We start from the raw sequence: 23,800 nt of genomic DNA on the forward strand, positions 1-23,800 counted from the left end.
GACTGAGTATTATCGATAATAATTGTATAATATTACACGATTAGTGTATCAAGTAAATAAAATATGAACCTGGTTTCTATAATTTATATATAATTATTTATTCACCAGACGCTGAATTAAGGCAGAGACTCTTGCCATGTTCAAGAGTTCGTTTCCCAAAAAAAAAAAAAAAAAAATAGCGTGAAAATACTGCCAAACATGGAAATGCACGTCAACTTGTCAGGAAGTTGGAATTTATTGAACATTTCTGAATTTAATTAGGCTAAATAAATATATATATATATATATATATATATATATATATAGGCCTTTGCCAGGACGAAGAGATTACCACAGTTTATTTCATTTCCTAAAATAAGTCTTCTTGCAAAATCTTCGCTGATATTATATCTTCTGTTCATTCCAATTAGTGACTTATGCTAAAAAAGTAGGCTTACATAAGTTAGCATTGTATTCTGTAAGCATATGTTATCTAATAGTAAATTATGCGTATCACATGATGCGCAGATTGTGGGTCGTTTTAAATGCGATTTTTACCAATATCTTTTTATTCTTCGACAGTGTATGGCTTTGCAACCATAACAACTACAACCCATTATTTATGAAATATCATTTTTTTCTAAGATTAACTGTAAAAAAAAAGAAAAAAAAAAGAAAGTACCGTTAATGTACTCGTATAAAGGTGGCTTTAATTTACACAAGTTACGTGCTCTTAGATAAGCTTATCTTAAAACGTGCCATAGAGCCAGGCATGACAATTCTACTTAGTGCTTTTGGAAACATGGTCTATGCCTATTTCAAATTTCTGTGCTGAAATATTTATTCGGTCTCTGAAAGAAGTCCGAGTAAATATTAGGAGGCAAAGTTGTTTACAGCCTGGTTACAGTAGCCTATAGGGTTCTAAACCAGTTTCTTCCGTGATGTTTGGAGCGACTCCGATATTTACCGATAAACACGGCGTGAAGGAAGCCCACAACTCCTGCGTAGGCCTACATGCTACCTACTTTTAACAATGCAGTCTGTTTCATGTGTACAGGCATGCTCTGCCACACAGCAGGACGCTCCCAGGGGTTGTAACTTCGAATTTGGTGTTGTTTTAATAGTGCACAAGTCACTGAAAGATCAGACGCCTTGACGTACATGAGCAAAACCAAGGGCCTCCATTCCTGCAGGGCGCATCTTTCTTTTTTAATTACGGGCAACGCAGTCCTGGAGTAACATATGGGACGGGCAGACGCCGTTTTAATCCGCACCCCGCGTTGGTCGATGTTAGGCTAAACAATGGGCTTCCTTTAACCATTCACGAGCCAGAGGCTTCTTATGCGCACAGGTTGCCTTGGCGCTTGGGATGGCAAGAGACAGTCACAGAAGTTTACTGGTCCCTCGACGCTTCTTCCGTGTCTGTCCCGCAATGCACCTCGGATATCTAGCTGTGTTACCACACCAAACACCACTGTGTATACACATACTCTATGACAGACATATTATAATTATGCATTGTATGTGCATAAAAGCTTGTTTATTTATTGGCCATTAAAGTGATTGATTTACTGTAGACTATTAACCATGCAATAAATAAAATGTAAAAAAAAGAAATAAAGCTTTTCCCTTTTTTAGCTTTCAGTTAAAGGCTGTTTAGATCGCTAATATCTACACTGAATCACTTACTTTGATAATAATGATGATAATATAATAATCAGGCCAGGCTAATCAATAGAGCAGCGGGTTATCTATTCTGTCCTGCTCATCCAGTTTAAGCTTACTCTGTGCTTTTTACACTATTTATTTAAGTTTGTGACATCATCAATGAATCTGATAATCTTGTCAAAGATTAAATTAAAAGGGTTTCGCGCCAGTAATAACAGATTTAGATATTTTAAAAATGAAGACTAAAGGGATTGGTTTAAGAGCACCAAAAAGCATGTGATTTTAATTTCTCACATAAATCTGTGGATTTGTGGAGATCTGAAACTGATAATAGTACTAACAGCCTGACAAGTCTGGATCTCTGGTAATGTGCAGACCCTGCACACACACAGAACAGAATATTTCCCTGGCTTCCTTCCTCTTTCCTTTAAATTCCAATCAATTATGATTTTTCTGCTCAGTCGAAAAAATGAAGAGGGTGGAAACAGCATACAGAAATTGTGTTAATCTACAATCTGAGCTCAGTGGCTAGAACCTCAGCCGTTGTCATTCCAAGCCTTGGTCTCCTGTATGGCCTTTGATCCTGGTATTAACTACTACCACAATGTAAGTGAACAAGCCAGATTAAACAGAGCAATATTTGGCCATTTGGAATGGCAGACGAGAAAGAACTAAAACTAAAATGTATAAGCTGATTATGTCTCAACATATGCTGTGCTGAAACTCTGTGTCACAGCAGCGTCTACTGGTCAAGTTAATACCTAATTAGCTAATGCACACCCAAGATCTGCATTCAGAGTCCATTTAGGCCCCCATGAGACTAAAGTTGTGGATTATGCTGGATGGCACAGCTCCCCAACATCTAGCCTATTTCCTCTGTTAGGCCTTGTAGCCCATTAATGAAAAATCTCCTTAAAGGGACAAATGGAAATATTTTCACAGCGGATTATTCAGACTCTAATGGCAATGTTTTTAAAAATGTCCTACATAAACAGACAGCGTAAGAGCAAACTGATAATCCCAAACACGAACAGTCATTCCAAGAAGTTGGTCAACAGGAATTTATGATTCATCTAAACTGACCCATATGACATTCATAAATGTCTGTTTAGTTTAGTTTATGTAGTGCATGTGGTTTACTACCTCTAACCTGCTGTGCATTTGTTCTTTACGTTTAGTCTTTGTGCTTTACCTTGGCCAGAACTCATCCCAGTGAGACACTTTGTAGCTCTCTCCTCCACAAACCCTCTGGGGTCCATCATTAGCCCAATTAAGCAGGTGCACAGAGGAGGTCTTACCAATCATTTACACCTTTCCAATGAGCTCTCGCTTGCTCTTAATCTCTCACAAATAAGGTGCACTTGTTAGAAAGAGTAACAGAGGCCACTAATTAATTAGACGAAAGCCATGAGATTATTGCTTTGAGACTCTTCTGGATGGACTGTGCTAGGCGCTGAGCCTGTATATTAGTGGAAAAAAGACAGGAGAAGCTAGTTGGGATTTGTTATTCTGTCAGTCCCTGCAGGTCAATTCAGCCTAAATTGCTTTTTATTTATTCAGCAGTTATTAGCTCATAAACTATATTCCAGCATACTTATCCTTAATAATCACTGGTAACTGAATCTGTTAGAAACAGGCCACATTCACACCGCAGCAGAACACATCCCTGCAGTTGAGTGCTCAATATGGTTACATTCAAACACAGTTTGGTTATTTGCGCGAATCAACTGCCCTTTATAACCCCAGTTCTGGCAAACCTCTGTTTTTCGTCACATCAAGCAACCACTTTGTGCTGTACTCACTTCTCCTGTATGTTGAGAGTATGTATGTATGTATACATGTATTTTTTATTTATTTAGAGAGACAAGAATTAAGATATGAGCTGTGTGTCATCTGAAGGCTTGAGATCCAGTAACTCTGTCTTCCACTGGAACTATTCTTGAGAGTTTTGTGGTCGGAGCGTGATTCAAATTTAATTTAAGTTGGGTACACACTGCACTGCACAGTTTTTGTGGAAACCACCAATAACTATCCGAAAACGAAGGCAAATCGGTAGGCTATTGTTGATACAAAGTGTATCAAAGACACATTCTGAGAGAAGCCCATGAGGCATGCCTGTGAGATATTTAGCATGCTAATACAGATATTTAAAATACTGTGAGATACTTATGTTATTTTTTGCTAAATATCTGGACCACGGCCGGAGCTGGAGCTAGAACCCAATGGAGAACTGGGCTGTGCTTTTCCACTAAAAAAAATCCTGGGCCAGTGCCAAATCCTGGTTTCGAACTGGTCCGGAAACCTTGCTGGTCTCGAACAAGGGAACCTATGACGTCAGTAGGTGGAGTTTCCAGACCGAAGATTGAAGGCTGCCAAATTTAAAAACCGTCAAAGGTTAAGGTAAATTAACAACATTAACACAACAATTAAATATGTCAGTTCAGCACTCTCCTTCTGCAAGAGATAACATTCCAGGCAAAATCCAAGCCAAAGATGGCTTGTAATCATGCTGTTCCAAACCAAGCTCAAGTGGAAATATGCATTTTGACCGTACAAGTTATTTTTCCCAACACATCCTGGCCAGGATTTCTATATTGCCTAAAATGTCCAGGTTTTGGCTTTGTTTTCCTCTTTGTTTTCCTCTGAACCATTTGGCCAGATGGTGGAAAAGTGGCTTATGATATATTATTTGTGGTCACTATGGTTTCAGGTGATATTTATGGCTATGGAGAACTGAAAAGAGAATTGACATCAGTTACTGTTTTACCTGCTATTAAGTGATTTGGGTTATCTGATTACAAGCGGTCAGCCATAAAGCATAGCTGTTTCCACCTGGTACTAACATGCGTCTCAAGCACCTCTTCTGTGAGCACTTGTGTTCGATTTTGTCAAGACTTTCCTCTCTTGAGTGTTCACACTATAGCTTAAGCATTTCCAAATTTCTCACTCTACGGTACCTTTATAAAAACATAAATTCCAAAATATAAAAAATATACAATCTACTCTACTTTCCAAACTTGAAACCAAATACCAGACTGGCAGATCAGTGGGTTCTGGGACTTGATAATCTGAATAAGGATGACACAAAACGTGCAGAGCAGTGTGTTAGCGGGAGAGCCATGCAAAAATACGATCAAATATTTTTAGTGAAATACTTTCAAGCAAATGGGAAAGGAGATATAAAGGAGCGCAGCTATGGTTAAACAACAGAGGGTTGCTGTGTGAGCAGTGATTCTTATATCTACGCTCCTGAGAAGAGACATTGGACTTACTACACCCTTGTTAAGCAGCTATCACTTCCCACTGATTTTAGTAATAAATTGGTAGGGTTAGGTTTAGGGGTAGTGATTGGGTTAAATCTATATTTTTGGACAATAATGTTGATCCAGGATCAACAAGTTTTATAAGGGAAGGGCACTGGTAGGGAGCCTTTGAACTCCTGTGAAGTCTTTTATGAAAACACTGTTTATGATTACTACTATATAGCGGTTTTCATGTTGAAAATTTGTATAGCACAACAGTGACTGTAAATATGCATTTTAGATATGGGAGTGACATATTTTTTTACACAGACCTGGCAACCCTGCTGGCGTTTGCTAGTTCTTCTTCTTCTTCCATCATCTTTCAGGTCCCTTTCCTAAGCAGGGTAATTAGTCCTCCAAGGGCTCCTAATTGTTTGAGGATAAAGAGGTGACTTGCACTTGGGAATACTTCATTATCCTAATCAAAGGCTGGAGAAATCGGAGCACTTGATTGTGCCTGTGAGAGCTCAGTAACTGCTCTTTATGAGCGGCTGCACCATTAACCTTAGTGACACTCAACTTTGCTTCAGGTTCTACTACCCATTGTTTCCATTAGTGTATCAATAATTCAGACTCATTAGTTTATATGACCTTAAAAATATGTTATTGTATATCATTCACCCAAATAAGGAAAAGTTCACCCAATAATGAAAATTGTAATTATTTACTCGTTTTCCATTTGTTCCAAAACTGTTTCTTTCTTCTGTTGAGCACAAAAGAAGATATTTTAGCCTTTGACCTCCATTGTATTTTTTCCCTTACAATGGAAGTCAATGGCTACCGGCAACGCTTTGGTTACAAACATTCTTCAATATAGTATTTGGACCAATCACACACACAATTATTCATTATATTTATTGAATAATCCAGCAAACCCCCTCACCCAAAAAAGCAAACTATATATTAGAGTTACGTGGGCAACCCCTAAAGAGCAACTAACAACCCAAAAAGGCAGAACAGGCCTCTGTAAATCAGAATCAGAATGAGCTTTATTGCCAGGTATGTTTACACATACGAGGAATTTGTTTTCGTGACAGAGCTCCGCAGTGCAACATAACAGCGACAGAACAAAAAACACAATAAGGAATAAAAAATACAAAAAAATACAAATAGGTGGGTAAGGATTGACAATATACAAATTGACAATGTATGGCAGGTATATTAAAATGAGCATTTATGTATGTACATGTATATTATGTGGAAAAATTGTAACTGTACGCTAAGTATGTGTGTTTGGATAAATAAGTGTATGTGTATATAAATATAAATATAAGTAGTATAGTGTGTTCCATGTATGTACATGTATATTATGTGCAAAAGATTTACGTGTACGCTAAGTATGTGTGTTGGATAAAAAGTGTAGTGTATATAAATATAAATAGTGTAGTGTGTCCCACAGTTATTATCAGCTGTTCATAAGATGGATTGCCTGAGGGAAGAAACTGTTCCTGTGTCTGGTCGTTCTGGCACTCAGTGCTCTGTAGCGTCGACCAGATGGCAACAGTTCAAAGAGGGAGTGTGCTGGATGTGAGGGGTCCAGAGTGATTTTAACAGCCCTTTTGCTCACTCTGGATAAGTACAGTTCTTGAATAGATGGGAGGGTTGAACCGATGATTCGCTCAGCAGTCCGGACTACCCTCTGTAGTCTTCTGAGGTCCGATTTAGAAGCTGAGCTGAACCAGACAGTTACTGAAGTGCAGAGGATGGATTCGATGATGGTGGAGTAGAACTGTTTCAGCAGATCCTGTGGCAGGTTAAACTTCCTCAGCTGGCGAAGGAAGTACAACCTCTGCTGGGCCTTTTTCAAAATGGAGTCAATGTGAATGTCCCACTTCAGGTCCTGAGAGATAGTGGTGCCCAGGAACCTGAATGACTCCACTGCAGTCACAGTGCTGTTCATGATGGTGAGTGGGGGGAGTGCAGGGGGGTTTCTCCTGAAGTCCACGATCATCTCCACTGTTTTGAGCGTGTTAAGCTCCAGGTTGTTGAGACTGCACCAGACAGCCAGCTCTTTAACCTCCTGTCTGTAAGCAGACTCGTCACCGTCCTGAATGAGGCCGATGAGTGTGGTGTCATCTGCAAACTTCAGGAGCTTGACAGAGGGGTCCTTAGATGTGCAGTCATTAGTGTACAGGGAGAAGAGCAGTGGGGAGAGGACACAGCCCTGGGGAGCTCCGGTGCTGATTGTACGGGTGCTGGATGTGTATTTTCCCAGCCTCACTAGCTGCTGCCTGTCTGTCAGGAAGCTGTTGATCCACTGACAGACGGAGGTGGGCACGGAGAGCTGAGTTAGTTTGGGCAGGAGGAGGTTTGGGATGATCGTGTTGAAGGCAGAGCTGAAGTCCACAAACAGGATCCTCACATAGGTCCTCGGTCTGTCTAGGTGTTGCAGAACATAATGCAGTCCGATGTTTACTGCATCGTCCACAGACCTGTTTGCTCTGTAGGCAAACTGAAGAGGATCCAGCAAGGGTCCAGTGATGTCCTTCAGGTGGGCCAGCACCAGTTTTTCAAATGACTTCATGACTACAGACGTTAGAGCCACAGGCCTGTAGTCATTTAGTCCTGTAATTTTGGATTTCTTTGGGATGGGGATGATGGTGGAGCGTTTGAAGCATGAAGGGACTTCGCACAGCTCCAGCGATCTGTTGAAGATCTTTGTGAAGATGGGGGCCAGCTGGTCAGCACAGGATTTCAGACAGGCTGGTGTAACGCAATCTGGGCCTGGTGCTTTTTTCCTTTTCTGCTTCCTGAAGACCTGGCGCACCGCATCCTCGCTGATCAGTATTGCAGGTGTGGGGGAGAGGGGGGATGCAGGAGGTGTGAATGGTGAGAGCGCTTGATTGGAGAGGTGTTCAGGATGGGTTGCAGGAGTTGTGAGTGGTGTGAACAGTTGTTTGGAGAGGCATTCAGGGTTGGTTGCAGGAGTTGTGAATGGTGAGAGCGGTTGATTGGAGAGGTGATCAGGATGGGTTGCAGGAGCTGTTAATGGTGTGAACGGTTGTGTGGAGAGGCATTCAGGGTTGGTTGCAGGAGCTGTGAATGGTGTGAACGTTTGTTTGGAGAGGCATTCAGGGTTGGTTGCAGGAGTTGTTATTGGTGTGAACGGTTGTGTGGAGAGGTGTTCAGGGCAGGTGATGGGTGTTCTTTCAAACCTGCAGTAAAACTCGTTCAGATCGTCTGCCAGTCGTTGATTTTCCACAGTGCTGGGGGGTGGTGTCTTGTAATTGGTGATCTTCTTTAGGCTTTTCCACACTGACGCGGAGTCGTTCGAAGTGAACTGAGTCCTTATTTTTTCAGAATAATTCCTCTTTGCCACTTTGATCTCCTTTTCCAGTGTGTATTCAGCCTGTTTATACAAGACATTGTCCCCCTTCACGTAAGCATCTTCTTTGGCCTGACGGAGCTGTCTGAGTTTTGCAGTGAACCACGGTTTGTCATTGTTGTAATTTAGTTGAGTCTTGGTAGGAATACACATGTCCTCACAGAAACTGATATATGATGTTACGGTCTCTGTGAGTTCATCCAGATCGGTGGCAGCAGCTTCAAAAACACTCCAATCAGTGAGGTCAAAACAAGATTGTAAATCCTGCTCTGCTTCATTAGTCCATCTTTTTACAGTCCTTAATACAGGTTTAGCTGATTTCAGTTTCTGCCTGTAGGTCGGTATAAGATGAACCAGAAGGTGATCAGAATGTCCCAAAGCTGCTCGTGGAACAGAGTGAAATGCATCCTTTATTGTTGTGTAACAGTGATCCAATATATTACTGTCTCTTGTGGGACAAGTAACATGCTGTCTGTATTTTGGCAGTTCACGGGAGAGATTGGCTTTATTAAAGTCCCCAAGAATGATTAAAACAGAGTCTGGGTGTTGTTGTTCTGTCTCTGTGATCTGCTCAGCGAGTTTCTGTAAAGCTGAGCTCACGTGCGCTTGAGGAGGGATGTAAACACTAACCAGAATGAACGAATGAAACTCCCGCGGCGAATAGAACGGCTTGCAGTTAATGAAGAGCGTTTCGAGATTTGAGCAGCACGTCTTCTTTAACACAGTTACATCTGTACACCACCGTTCATTGATGTAAAAGCATGTCCCGCCGCCGCGCGATTTCCCCGTTGATTCTGCGTCGCGATCCGCTCTGAACAGCTGAAAGTCCGGCAGATGGAGCGCGCTGTCCGGTATGGTGTCATTCAGCCAAGTTTCCGTGAAACACAGAGCAGCAGAGTGGGAGAAATCTTTATTTGTCTGAGAGAGCAGAAGCAGTTCGTCCGTTTTGTTGGGTAGAGAGCGGAGATTTGCCAGATGGAAATCTCTATCTCATAGAAAGTTTCTATGGCAACCATAGAAACAAAGACATTTAGTTTCATCCATAACCGTCCATGAACTGGTTTTCATCATGAATGAAACTTGAAAAGAATGTAAATACTAACATTTCTAATAACTGGCTTCAGTTTCCCTTAATGCATTTCTCATTGTAACCTTTGTGACACCACAGTGGTTATGTAATAATGTACTTCTGGGATGTAGGTACAAATCCCAGTGAGACCACCAGGTATTGTTTGAAAGTTCAAATTAGCCAATCATGGATGCCCTGCTCTTGGTTACCTCAGCAGTTCCCATAGCAATAAGCTACCCATGGGTTAATCTGAAGAAAACAGCATAGTAAAGATACAGTACATGTGATCGCAGCATTGGGCCTCCTGGGCTGATGCAGGAATAATATCATCAAAGATTTGCCAAGTAACCTGAGTGATTGACAGCTTTAACTTCTCCCTGTTTTTGTCAATTTTTTTTATTTTTCCTCAATTTTTTAAATTTCCCCACCTGTTCAGTGTGCAGAGTGGCACAAAGCAAAGCACGTGCCACACCAGACATTCAGCCACTGTTTTTTTTTGTCCCAGTCAGACAAAAGGGCTATTTAGGCTGGGTCACATAACCAAGGGCAGAATGTGGAACTTGAGTGGTGGGGTAAGGGCATTATGGAGCAAATCTGGTGGGGTTTAGAGTCCCTGGCCAGGCCTCTGGCTGAGCTGCATGTATTAGGAGCAGCTGTTTGTACTTGTTTATATGTGGGTTATAAGTCTGTTTTCTATGGTTTATCTGCTTGTAATCTACATCATACATCAAACGTTGGAATTAAACCTTTAAGTACTTATTTTCCATATATATGTTCAGATTAGGAAATTAGTTGTTTGTGTGAATATTTTTAGAGCCTGAATCAAGTTTATCTCAGCCCATATCCACTCTAAGTAATTACTGCATAAGGATTGGTTAAAATAGACTGTAGTTTAGAATAGAAGCTTAGAAAATACACTGATGAGAAAAAAACAGCATGTAAAAGGCAAAGTCCAGGATAAATACACCAGTTGGGTTGACTGTCCTACACCATTGTACTCACAATAGCGTTTTTATTGACTTCTCACTCCCATGGGGCATGCAGTAGAAGATCATGGGGGTCAAACTGGAGTCCCGACGGAGGGCAGTGCTTTTAACCCCTTACAACACTTTGTTATGGCACCTCGCGCTGTAGGCCGGGTTTGGTATGATGTCTATATCAAGCTGTAGAACAGATACTGATTTTTGTTCTCATTATCCTGAGAGAACGTTTTACAAATGTATTTAAAAATTATATACAGTTGCTGACTGAAGTGAATAATCAGAAAAAGAAAACAATCTGGTTTGCTGGAAAACATTAACAGTATTATACGCTTCTAGAAATACAAAGGCTACATTTTATCCAAATTCTGTGGTATAATTCATTTCTAATTGAATGACAAGAACAGAAAGACATTTTGAGCTCACATTATGATGCATTGTCTAGACTGTACTACGTCACAACTTTCCGCGTTAGTGAGAGTTGTTTTTGTTTACGGTTTTCTTTGTTGTGGTTTTGGTGCTTCCGCGTCGAGACGGTGACCCACGGAGGCCCTTCTGTTAGCCAGCAGTCGTTTGGCCTAGTTTCTAACAAACAACGCATCTATTTATTCTCTTTTCTAGCTGTCATTTTCATGTTAATAAAGAAGCATATATGGGGCAGTGGTAATAAGGCTATTGTTGTTGGGACTGCAGTTTGGTGGAAAACAGAACACTTCATTATTCATTAGAAAATATATACTAATTCCCAGCTTTAAAAAAGTTATGTTTCCTCTTTTAATATGTGCTAATAGTGTGTGTATATAGCACATAGTAAGAGAAACTTCACTTGAATCAGTTACAAAAAGAGAGAAACTTAGGCTAAATAAGCAATACATTGACTAAAACAGTCCTAAACTTTAAAGTCTGTTGAATATTAAATAGTTCTTTGTCATAATATATCACAGGCAGCTTGCTGTCAGCTTGGGTGAACTGTAGAGCTGTAAGTCTCCTGTTAGGAAAGTGAAACATAAAACCTTCATAGTGTCCTACTGAGCCTCTAATTAGTAGTTTAGAGGGTGGGGTGGGTGTTTGTTTGTTTGTAAGTCAGTTATAGAGGTTAAAGAAGCTTAGTTTGTCAAAGTCTCCGGTGAAAAAGAAAAGAAACTGTATTTGGAACCCATATTATAATTAAATGGTGAAAGAATGGATTCATTTGACATGTTCCAAGTCCATTTTCTTCTGGAGGAACAAGATAAACACTACATTAATTCTCATGGTGTCCTGCAGTGACAGATCCATAAAAGCCATTTTTATTATACATTTAGGGTGTGATGTTATATAACCAAAGCACAATGAGTGACTACCTTTGACCCTTTCTTATAATTCTACATGACAGTCTTCTTTATATGAGTTCTATTTACTCATTTATTTTTTATTCACTATATATATACACTATGTATATACACATATGTTTTCTGTGATATCAAAGCTGAATTTTCAGCAGTCAGTCATGATACATTTGTTAAAATTCCTTAATAAACAGAATGTACTATATATATATATATGTGTGTGTGTGTGTGTGTATATATATATATATATATATACACACACACACACATGCACAAAAATGTTGTGAAATACATCTTTTGTCTGGTCTGACAATTTATGATAAATGTATTGCATCCTTTCAAATTATTCATTAAAATTATTTGTAATTGTAAGAAAATTATAAATATTTAAGTATATCACCCATCTATGTTTTCTGTATGTACTTCTAAAATGTCAGATGCTTTAGAAAGAAACAATGCTTTTATAATGTCTTTGGGTTCCTCAGTATCTCCAAGTATAGGCTATTTTTTAGGGAATTTGATCTTGTTTTATGGACTATGCGAGTATTAATTATTCCATAATGCTCAGCAGGTGTTCATGTGTACAGGCACACTTCCCGCACATGACCAGCATCAAAAGTGTGTGTGCGTGTGTTTGGAGAGGTTATGCAGGGCGTTGGACCCCAGATGGGTTAATGGGAAGCTTAGCATCAAGATTACAATGCAACAGTGTCAGCTTCAGATCTGCCAATGATTGCCCCCAAGCCCACACGCTGGACCACACGTTCAATACGACCCGCCGGGTGACGGAGGGAGGGGTCAGAGGACAAGAGCAAAAAGCATAATATTAAAGACTACATGTTGTTCTTCAAGTATAATACAACAGGCTGACTGCCACAAAATGTCCCAGCCATTTGCGACATCTTTTTCCCATTCAATTGGTTATTAAATCACCCAGTTGTTAAATAAATAATACATACATATTTTAAACTCATCTACTGTGCTTTTTAGTTGAATAATGGGGACCTTAACACACACACATGCACTTATACGCACAAACTTCCCCCCTCACCCCAAACACGGGGTCTGTCCATCACAGGCCAAGCTGTTGCTGGAGGAGATTGGATGGTTAAGGGCAGAGACAACAGCCCCACTAATTAAATTCTGCCAGGTTAATCCCTCTGTGTCCCCGCTACTCACTCTCCATCCCAAACTAGGGGGAGGAGAGAGACGGGGGACAAACAATCAACATTCATCATTAACAATGGCAACAACAAAAAAAATTGTAAAACATGAAGGAAAAAAACAAAAAGAAATACAGTGTGTGAAATCAAGTAAACAATGGGCCATTGGGTTGAGATACCATTGTTATGAAAATGGAACACAAAAAAAACAAATCGAGGCAGATGATAAAAAAAAAAAAAAACAATAACCTAACACCTGCTGCTCTAAACAAGAATACTATTGTTTTAAGCGTTAACAGCTGAGACATACGCTGAAAGCAGTTTTTCCTTTTTAGTATGAAAGGCCTCATTATAACCTGAATTCAGTATTGAGGTTTATATCAATTATTATTATGATGGTTCTTTTTAATGAAATGCTTTGACTAGAATATGATTTAAATGTCACATTTTGAACATCACAGTCCTGACACACCATGAAAGGGACTAGAAAGACCTCATAATCAAAAACACTAACATTTCACCTCTAGCACAGCCGGTGGTCCGAGACCCTCCACCCGGCCCAGAGAGAGCGAGGCCGGCAGTCATTCTCCCAGCATGCACTGCTAATGAACTCACAGAGGTTCATTGCCCTCTATGATCAAATCTAATAAAACCCCACTAAGCAGTGCAACACTGTTGTGTCTAAGTCATCATGCACTTTTCAGGCTAGTAACATTGTTTGTAGTCAGTGGACCACGCAAAACACACTGTTAATAGACAATGAAACAAATCAAAGCACTGTTACATTATGTACATCAAATCGTTGGTTAAACTTTAGTTTGGGGATCAATTCTCACTATTAACAAACTATTAACTATGACTTTTGAGTTAATAAACTCCTAATTTGCTAGTAAAGTAGTAGTAAAGTAGTTGTTAAGTTTAGATACGGTAGGAGGATTGAGGGATCTAAAATATGGTCATGCAGAATAAGTCATTAATTTGCTTTTTTAAGTACTAATAAACAGCAAATATGCTAATAAGCTACTGGTTAATAGTGAGAATTGGTCCTGGTTAAGATTGACTGGTTAGCTTTAGCAGTTAGCCCTTGTGGGTAAATGCTATAACTGCACCATCATGTATCGAAAAAGCATTTGTCTCCATTAACAGACATATAAAAATGTGTGTGTAGTGTAGAATAAACAAGACCTCAAGGTGGTGTAGGTTGTGTTCTTCTAGTCTCTTCAGTCAGTCAGCATTGTACGGACATCATTATCCAGCAGCTTTAGAGTAAATTGTAGCATGACATTTATGGTTCAGGTGATTGGCTTTATAAATGTTTCTGAAACTGCAGGGTCAGCATGCAGGTCACACTTCTGGACTCCAGGTGTCAGCGGAGCAACTGCCACTGAGATGCATGGAATGATAACATAGGCTATAACTTTCTCCACATATTACAGCCCTCACTGGTTTAATCCTCAGGATCTCTGAGAATCTAAACAGCAGTAATTTAACATTTAATATATGTGGACTCAGAGAGATGGGCTATTTTTCAGAAAATCTGTTTGTGTTCAAAAGCAGGAAGAAAGTCATATAAATGAGAGGTGGCATGAGGGTGAATAAATAATGATAGAATTTTCTTGTTTGGGTGACAGCAAAACACATGCAGCATTAGTTGAACTGTGGCCATTTGAAAATACACAGGTAATGTGTCCCGGCAATTGTTCCCAGGTCACTAGAATTTGCCCCTTTCACACTGCCAGTGATTACCCGGAATATGTACGTGCGTTCACACACAACCCGTAAAGGTCCCATAAAGACACGTGACATCAGGATGTGACGTATAATGTACGAAGTCACGTTAACTTTCACATTAACTATGGCGAACGATCTCCGCTTCAGTGCGGTAAGTGAGAAACTAGCCGATCTCTGCTTCATTACAGTTTGCACATATTTTTTGTCGCGAATGTTGATCTGCCTTCAAAACAACCGGTAAAAGAGTTGCACGATAATGTGCGTCATCACTACGACACATCCTTTACGGCTTTAGTTCTGGCTTTTGTTCTCAAAGAGCACGTTCCTGGACTGAACCCGGCAATGTTACTAGGTCCTCAACCTGGGATCAGTCCTGGAATCAATCCCGGGACGTGTTTGCGTTCACACAGAAGGCGATCCAGCAATGTTCCGGCAATTTTTCGTGACCAATGTGCAGTGTGAAAGGGTCTTAGTTGACTATAACACAGTTCAAATAATCTTCGGGGGCTCTTTTCCCATTAGACTACATACAGAATCCAGAACACTTTTGGAAATATGATAACATGGCCTGAATTTACAAATATGAAAATATGAAAATTTGGATTCTTGCCTTTGGTTGATTGATAGTTTTGTTGTTGCCTTAATCATGAGCTCATTCTGAGAGGCCGGTTACAGCATCGCTGCATTGTGTGGCACATAAACTCTTGGCGTCTGCGCAGTGTGGTGGGCGTCAGTGACACCACAGACGGGTGGGATGCTGGGAAAGCGAGTGAGCGTGAGCGGTTGGTGTGCCTCTGTCGCGGGCATGCTCAGAGGTGTAATGTCTGATTAGGGGATTACAGGGGAAGTGCTTCTTCGCAGTTCTCCGAGAAACAATTATTAACATGCTGGTGTCTCTAATCCTGGATAAATACAGATTTTCAAGAACAACAGAGAGACTCCCTCTCTTTCTTCACTCTCTCCTCTTCTCCTTTTAAATCCATCTCTAAACCCCCTTAGTCACTTGAACCCCAAAGCCTAACTAATACCGGTTGAGCAGATAGGGCATTGGTGTGAAACAGTGTCGTTAGGAGGATACCTTTTCCAGCATGAGTCGCAGCAGAAACCTCTTCACCACAACAGACCAACAGGCAGCGCGACAGAGTTTTGCTGTGGGGACGAGATGGAATAAGACTGCATTGTACTCCAGCAGCCTGGTTAAAGGGCATTGGGTTGGGGATGTCTACAATCTGTAATCTTTTGTTGGACTGTACACTTCTTCCATGTAATCTGCTTTCTGGTATTTGGGAGGAGATTGAGTGGAGGGGTTGGGAATGCATGTCCCAGGTGGGATAGAGGCCTGTTGCATTCGGTTACTGTATTAATAGTGCTTGTCAAGACAACCATCACTGTAACTACTGCTTCTACCCTAAATATTGAACTTTGTTGTGTGAGTCTTTCACATTTGTGGTAAGGACATTAATGAGCAAGGGGAGATATACTGCATTGTATATACAAGTTTGCAATACAACATTTTGACAGATGGATGATAAAAACAGGCCAAAAAACACTGAAGAAAGGACTTAAGACATACATGGAGCTCAGATGGAGATTATAGAGACTTGAGGTGCATCCGAAATCACATATTGAGTAGGTACTACATTTGAATTTGAACTTACTTTATGACTGTTAAAAAAAGTATGTTCTATATAGTATGGATATGGGTAGAATGCATGAAATTCGGACGTACTACATCTGCCATGTTGTTACTATCATGTGACCTACCAGTGTCAGTTGCATTGCTTCACTGCCATCCATAAATCCTCTCCCATGGCCTCATGGGATAGAAAGTTTGAATGTGCACTTCAGAATCCATGCAGAAGTGGAAGGTCATCCGGGTAATTTTAGACTACTTTTTTTGAATACCATGAATTTGGATTCTTTTGGCATACTGTTTTTGGCAAACTATACAGTAGGGAAGTATTTGATTTTGGATGCAATGTTGGGCTCATTTTTAATTGGGGCAGTAAGCAATCACTTAATGAACACCCTGAACATCCTGGCAACACCTTAGCAACCACCCAAAACACTTTAGCATACACATAGTACCATGGTCATTCACAATACCTTAACAACCACATAGTATTAGACAACCACTTACACACCATCTAGGCATGTTGGACATTCTCATTCTATACAATAAAAAGATGATCCTTAAAACTGTCATGAAATATCAATTCATCTTATGTATTTTCAATATGCATCTTAAAATCTTGTGATCTATTCCACCTAAAATCATATAGACTCAATTAAAAAGCTCCTTATTTTTAATCTAAATCTCCATTGAAGCCCCAAAGCCTCCATAAAATCAACAATTGATGGTTAGAACAAGGAACCACCCAACTTCTATAAACTAGGGCTGCTCCAATCACGATCGGCCGATCGTTAATGTGCATCTCGTCAGTAAAGCCGGTTCTCTAATCAGCGGTAAATTCCCTCAGGTGCGTGATTTCACACAGAGCAGCTGTTACTACACGGAGCCGTTGTTAACTGAGAAGATGCGCAAATCTACGTTCATTTTCAGCGTTTATTTGCGCATCTTCTCAGTTAACAACGGCTCCGTGTAGTAACAGATGCTCTATGTGAAATCACGCACCTGAGGGAATTTACCGCTGATTAGAGAACCGGCTTTACTGACGAGATGCGCATAACGATCGGCCGATCGTGATCGGAGCACCCCTAAAACTGGCCATCATAAACGACTGAGGATCACACACTACCAGACTTTCAAGTCATTCCAAACACAACAAACTCACACAGAAACATGTGCTTTGTTGTTAGGAGACATGGCAAACAAATCAATGTGTTCTAAAATCAGCTGAAACATCAAACATGTTTGTTAACTCTAAAAGGATGAAACCATAGTCTGAAGCAAAAAAAATATATTAAAAAATCATAGTCTGTGACCATCAAACTTTACTATGAACTCTGTTAACTCAAATCTGAAAACTGGCTGACCTTCAGCGACTAGCGTCAACTTGTCTAGACTTTAGTGTATTCCGCTCTTAAGTTACTCAGTTTTACGCCGGTTTCAGGATGGTTTCACAGCACAAACTTGAGAGGTGCATATTGTTTCCCGTGTGCATGGACAAATGAGTGTGTTAAATCATCTAAACCAACAACATGTATGTTAGACCCTATACCATCTAAGCTCCTAAAAGAGGTGCTTCCAGAAGTCATAGATCCTCTTCTGACTATTATTAATTCCTCATTGTCATTAGGATATGTCCCCAAAACCTTCAAACTGGCTGTTATTAAGCCTCTCATCAAAAAACCACAACTTGACACCAAAGAACTAGTTAATTATAGACCAATCTCGAATCTCCCTTTTCTGTCCAAGATACTAGAAAAGGTGGTATCCACACAATTATATTCCTTCTTAGAGAAAAATGGTATATGTGAGGATTTCCAGTCAGGATTTAGACCGTATCATAGTACCGTATCATAGGAGACTGCTCTCCTTAGAGTTACAAATGATCTGCTCTTATCATCTGATCGTGGGTGTATCTCTCTATTAGTTTTATTGGATCTTAGTGCTGCGTTTGACACAATTGACCACAACATTCTTTTGCATAGACTTGAACACTTTGTTGGCATCAGTGGAAGTGCATTAGCATGGTTTAAATCGTACTTATATGACCGCCATCAGTTCGTAGCAGTGAATGAAGATGTATCCTATTGATCACAAGTGCAGTATGGAGTACCTCAAGGCTCAGTACTAGGGCCGCTACTCTTCACGCTTTATATGTTACCCTTGGGAGATATCATCAGGAAACATGGTGTTAGCTTTCACTGTTATGCTGATGATACTCAGCTCTATATTTCTTCGCAGCCCGGTGAAACACACCAATTTGAAAAACTAATGGATTGCATAGTCGATATAAAAAACTGGATGACAGGTAATTTCTTACTGCTAAATTCTGATAAAACGGGGGTGTTAATTATAGGACCTAAAAACTCTGCTTGTAATAACCTAGAACACTGTCTAAGACTTGATGGTTGCTCTGTCAATTCTTCGTCATCAGTTAGGAACCTAGGTGTGCTATTTGATCGCAATCTTTCCTTAGAAAGCCACGTTTCTAGCATTTGTAAAACTGCTTTTTTCCATCTCAAAAATATATCTAAATTACGGCCTATGCTCTCAATGTCAAATGCAGAAATGTTAATCCATGCATTTATGACCTCAAGGTTAGATTATTGTAATGCTTTATTGGGTGGTTGTTCTGCACGCTTAGTAAACAAACTACAGCTAGTCCAAAATGCAGCAGCAAGAGTTCTTACTAGAACCAGGAAGTATGATCATATTAGCCCGGTCCTGTCAACACTGCACTGGCTCCCTATCAAGCATCGCATAGATTTTAAAATATTGCTTATTACTTATAAAGCCCTGAATGGTTTAGCACCTCAGTATTTGAATGAGCTCCTTTTACATTATAATCCTCTACGTCCGCTACGTTCTCAAAACTCAGGCAATTTGATAATACCTAGAATATCAAAATCAACTGCAGGCGGCAGATCCTTTTCCTATTTGGCGCCCAAACTCTGGAATAACCTACCTAACATTGTTCGGGAGGCAGACACACTCTTGCAGTTTAAATCTAGATTAAAGACCCATCTCTTCAACCTGGCATACATATAACATACTAATATGCTTTTATTATCCAAATCCGTTAAAGGATTTTTAGGCTGCATTAATTAGGTAAACCGGAACCGGAAACACTTCCCATAACACCCTATGTACTTGCTACATCATTAGAAGAATGGGATCTACGCTAATATTTGTCTGTTTCTCTCTTGTTCCGAGGTCAACATGGCCACCAGATCCAGTCTGTGTCCAGATCAGAGGGTCACTGCAGTCACCCGGATCCAGTACGTATCCAGACCAGATGCTGGATCAGCACCTAGAAAGGACCTCTATATCCCTGAAAGACAGTGGAGACCAGGACAACTAGAGCCCCAGATACAGATCCCCTGTAAAGACCTTGTCTCAGAGGAGCACCAGGACAAGACCACAGGAAACAGATGATTCTTCTGCACAATCTGACTTTGCTGCAGCCTGGAATTGAACTACTGGTTTCTCCCAAGGTTTTTTTCTCCATTCTGTCACCGATGGAGTTTCGGTTCCTTGCCGCTGTCGCCTCTGGCTGGCATAGTTGGGGACACTTCATCTACAGCGATATCGTTGACTTGATTGCAAATAAATGCACAGACACTATTTAACTGAACAGAAATGACATAACTGAATCCAATGATGAACTGCCTTTAACTATCATTTTTGCATTATTGACACTGTTTTCCTAATGAATGTTGTTCAGTTGCTTTGACGCAATGTATTTTGTTTAAAGCGCTATATAAATAAAGGTGACATTGACATTGACATTGACATTGACATCGGGTGCAGGAGCAGCACGAGAGCGTAAAGCAGGAGCATCACGCTCATGCTCAATTAAAGTGACAGCACACCGTTGATGGACAAAATAAATATGATTTCACACAAAAAGTGCTACAAATGCACAGAATAAGAATGTCTATTGCGTTTTAACAAGACCTTGAGTAAGTCAGAAAATAAAATAAAAAATCAAATATATTTATAGAAGATTGACTTGTTTTTAATTATTCACTTTGGGTGAAAGTATGGTGTATTATAAAAAACATTATAAACATTGCTATATCGAAATATAACACTATATCAAAGTACGACTGAAACGACATGATAGAAGCTGTTTTTGTTGTTTACCTTTTACCTGTGAATTCCCATATTGACAAACTTTTAAGACTTTAGTTTTTTAACTGACCAAATTCTGGAAACAAGTTTATAGCAGTCTTGGTAAATAAATATGTAGCTTTGGAACCGCTGCTGTGACGCTGTACAAATGCTTCCAGTGTGAATACTCTCGTGAGTCTGCAGCTGCAGTGACGATGTAGTTACACTGATGTGAAGCGGATATTTATAACTTAACCAATGGCATTGAGTTTAGTATAGTACTGCCCATTTGTATGAACAACTGAAAAGTTTAAAAACCTGTTTAGAAACAATCATTTTAGTGCCACTAAAGAGAAACCTTTAGAGAAATTACACACAGTGGCTTTAAATAGTTTAAGCTTTTCAAATAACTGGCAGTTCTGTAAGTGTAGATATATAGGAATCAGTCGTTCACCCATACATCTGATCTAAAATGTGTCTGCCAGACCAATGTATATATTATGCATGCAAATAAACCTCATATTAAGTTAATATTTCAAATGTATTTTCATTTAAAATGACCCATTGAGTATTAACAATTATTAAAAAAATAAAAGAATGTTGATAAACCTAAATACGGATGTTCAAATTACTGTATATATATATAATATAAGAATATAATATAATATATAGAATATAAGCTTATACATTTTTATATTTGCATGTATTTTTGTGCCAGCCAAAAACATTGAGTTCAGCCTGATGTCACATAGAAATTAAAAAGAAACAATTACAAAAACAGAATGGATTATACAAACACTTTGCAGCACCCAAAAGCAATCAACCCAGCATACACACCTAACCACTGTTAATCCTCTAGACAGTAGAAAACACACACATACACAAACACACGCACGCAGACACACACACACTCAGCATCACTGTTTATCACTCCAACCCAGGCCACCAACACCCGTCAGTCTAATTCCGTTTGTCTGTTTAGATTCGTTTTGCTTTAATCTCTTCTTGTTTGTGCACATCTGCAAGAGCGACTGCACGAGAGAAGGGGGAGGGGCCATCATTGGTGAAAATGAGTGACAACAAGGGGTAGAAAAGAAAACAGGTATTAGAAAAGAGAGCACAATATTTGGACATGGTAGCATAGTATTGTACCATAGCAATATTACAACCCGAATTCCGAAAAAGTTGGGACGTTTTTTAAATTTTAATAAAATGAAAACTAAAGGAATTTCAAATCACATGAGCCAATATTTTATTCACAATAAAACATAGATAACGTAGCAAATGTTTAAACTGAGAAATTTTACACTTTTATCCACTTAATTAGCTCATTTAAAATTTTATGCCTGCTACAGGTCTCAAAAAAGTTGGCACGGGGGCAACAAATGGCTAAAAAAGCAAGCAGTTTTGAAAAGATTCAGCTGGGAGAACATCTAGTGATTAATTAAGTTAATTGATATCAGGTCTGTAACATGATTAGCTATAAAAGCTTTGTCTTAGAGAAGCAGAGTCTCTCAGAAGTAAAGATGGGCAGAGGCTCTCCAATCTGTGAAAGACTGCGTAAAAAAATTGTGGAAAACTTTAAAAACAATGTTCCTCAACGTCAAATTGCAAAGGCTTTGCAAATCTCATCATTTACAGTGCATAACATCATCAAAAGATTCAGAGAAACTGGAGAAATCTCTGTGCGTAAGGGACAAGACCGGAGACCTTTTTTGGATGCCCGTGGTCTTCGGGCTCTCAGACGACACTGCATCACTCATCGGCATGATTGTGTCAATGACATTACTAAATGGGCCCAGGAATACTTTCAGAAACCACTGTCGGTAAACACAATCCGCCGTGCCATCAGCAGATGCCAACTAAAGCTCTATCATGCAAAAAGGAAGCCATATGTGAACATGGTCCAGAAGCGCCGTCGTGTCCTGTGGGTCAAGGCTCATTTAAAATGGACTATTTCAAAGTGGAATAGTGTTTTATGGTCAGACGAGTCCAAATTTGACATTCTTGTTGGAAATCACGGACGCCGTGTCCTCCGGGCTAAAGAGGAGGGAGACCTTCCAGCATGTTATCAGCGTTCAGTTCAAAAGCCAGCATCTCTGATGGTATGGGGGTGCATAAGTGCATACGGTATGGGCAGCTTGCATGTTTTAGAAGGCTCTGTGAATGCTGAAAGGTATATAAAGGTTTTAGAGCAACATATGCTTCCCTCCAAACAACGTCTATTTCAGGGAAGGCCTTGTTTATTTCAGCAGGACAATGCAAAACCACATACTGCAGCTATAACAACAGCATGGCTTCGTCGTAGAAGAGTCCGGGTGCTAACCTGGCCTGCCTGCAGTCCAGATCTTTCACCTATAGAGAACATTTGGCGCATCATTAAACGAAAAATACGTCAAAGACGACCACGAACTCTTCAGCAGCTGGAAATCTATATAAGGCAAGAATGGGACCAAATTCCAACAGCAAAACTCCAGCAACTCATAGCCTCAATGCCCAGACGTCTTCAAACTGTTTTGAAAAGAAAAGGAGATGCTACACCATGGTAAACATGCCCCGTCCCAACTATTTTGAGACCTGTAGCAGAAATCAAAATTGAAATGAGGTCATTTTGTGCATAAAATTGTAAACTTTCTCAGTTTAAACATTTGCTATGTTATCTATGTTCTATTGTGAATAAAATATTGGCTCATGTGATTTGAAAGTCTTTTAGTTTTCATTTTATTAAAATTTAAAAAACGTCCCAACTTTTCCGGAATTCGGGTTGTATGTTGTTGTTGCTGTATTATGTTGTATATCTAGAGCTAAAGACTGTAAATGTACAGAACAGACTCATTCAGCTAATTTTCTGTTCAAGCCCACATCTGAAACTGATGGAGAACAGTAGGAATGGATGGAGCAAGAGATCAGAAGAGAGTCCATTCTGCATCACTTCAGCATGCCGAATTCCCTCCTCCTCCAGAAGGGCGAGAAAGACCGATCTTACCAAGAAGAGGTCTCTTGAGGCAGGCACTGAGAGCAGCAGCCAGGCCTTCGGGCTCTGGAAGTCTCTCCAGTCAGTCACACAACTCATAGCACACAGGCTCCACCACCAACACAACATTACAGGCCTCTTACACAGCATTACAGCACATCGCATTATCCCGCTCAACTCTCTTCATTAGCCCAATTGGATCCTGGGATTTCCATTTGTAAATGGGGAGCTTTTTAGATTAGCTGGTGTCTGCCCATTATGAAACATTTTCCCAATGTTCCCCCAATACTGCGATTAGCTCCTGTTTGTCAGGGTGGAAATGTAAACTTTTTAAAATGTGATTCATCCGTTTAAGCCCTTCACAAATATTTTCCACAAGAAATCATGAAAAAGTGTCAACCAAGCAATCCCTGATTACATGTTTGTTGCAATATGATTTGTAAACCAATGAAACTATAGCATTCTGTAACCTAATTTAATCCATTGATTGACCATCAACAAGGCTGTAATGAACAAGCTGGACTTGGTATTTTATTAA

Source organism: Carassius carassius, chromosome 31 (genome assembly GCF_963082965.1).
Source record: "Carassius carassius chromosome 31, fCarCar2.1, whole genome shotgun sequence".
NCBI lineage: Eukaryota > Metazoa > Chordata > Actinopteri > Cypriniformes > Cyprinidae > Carassius > Carassius carassius.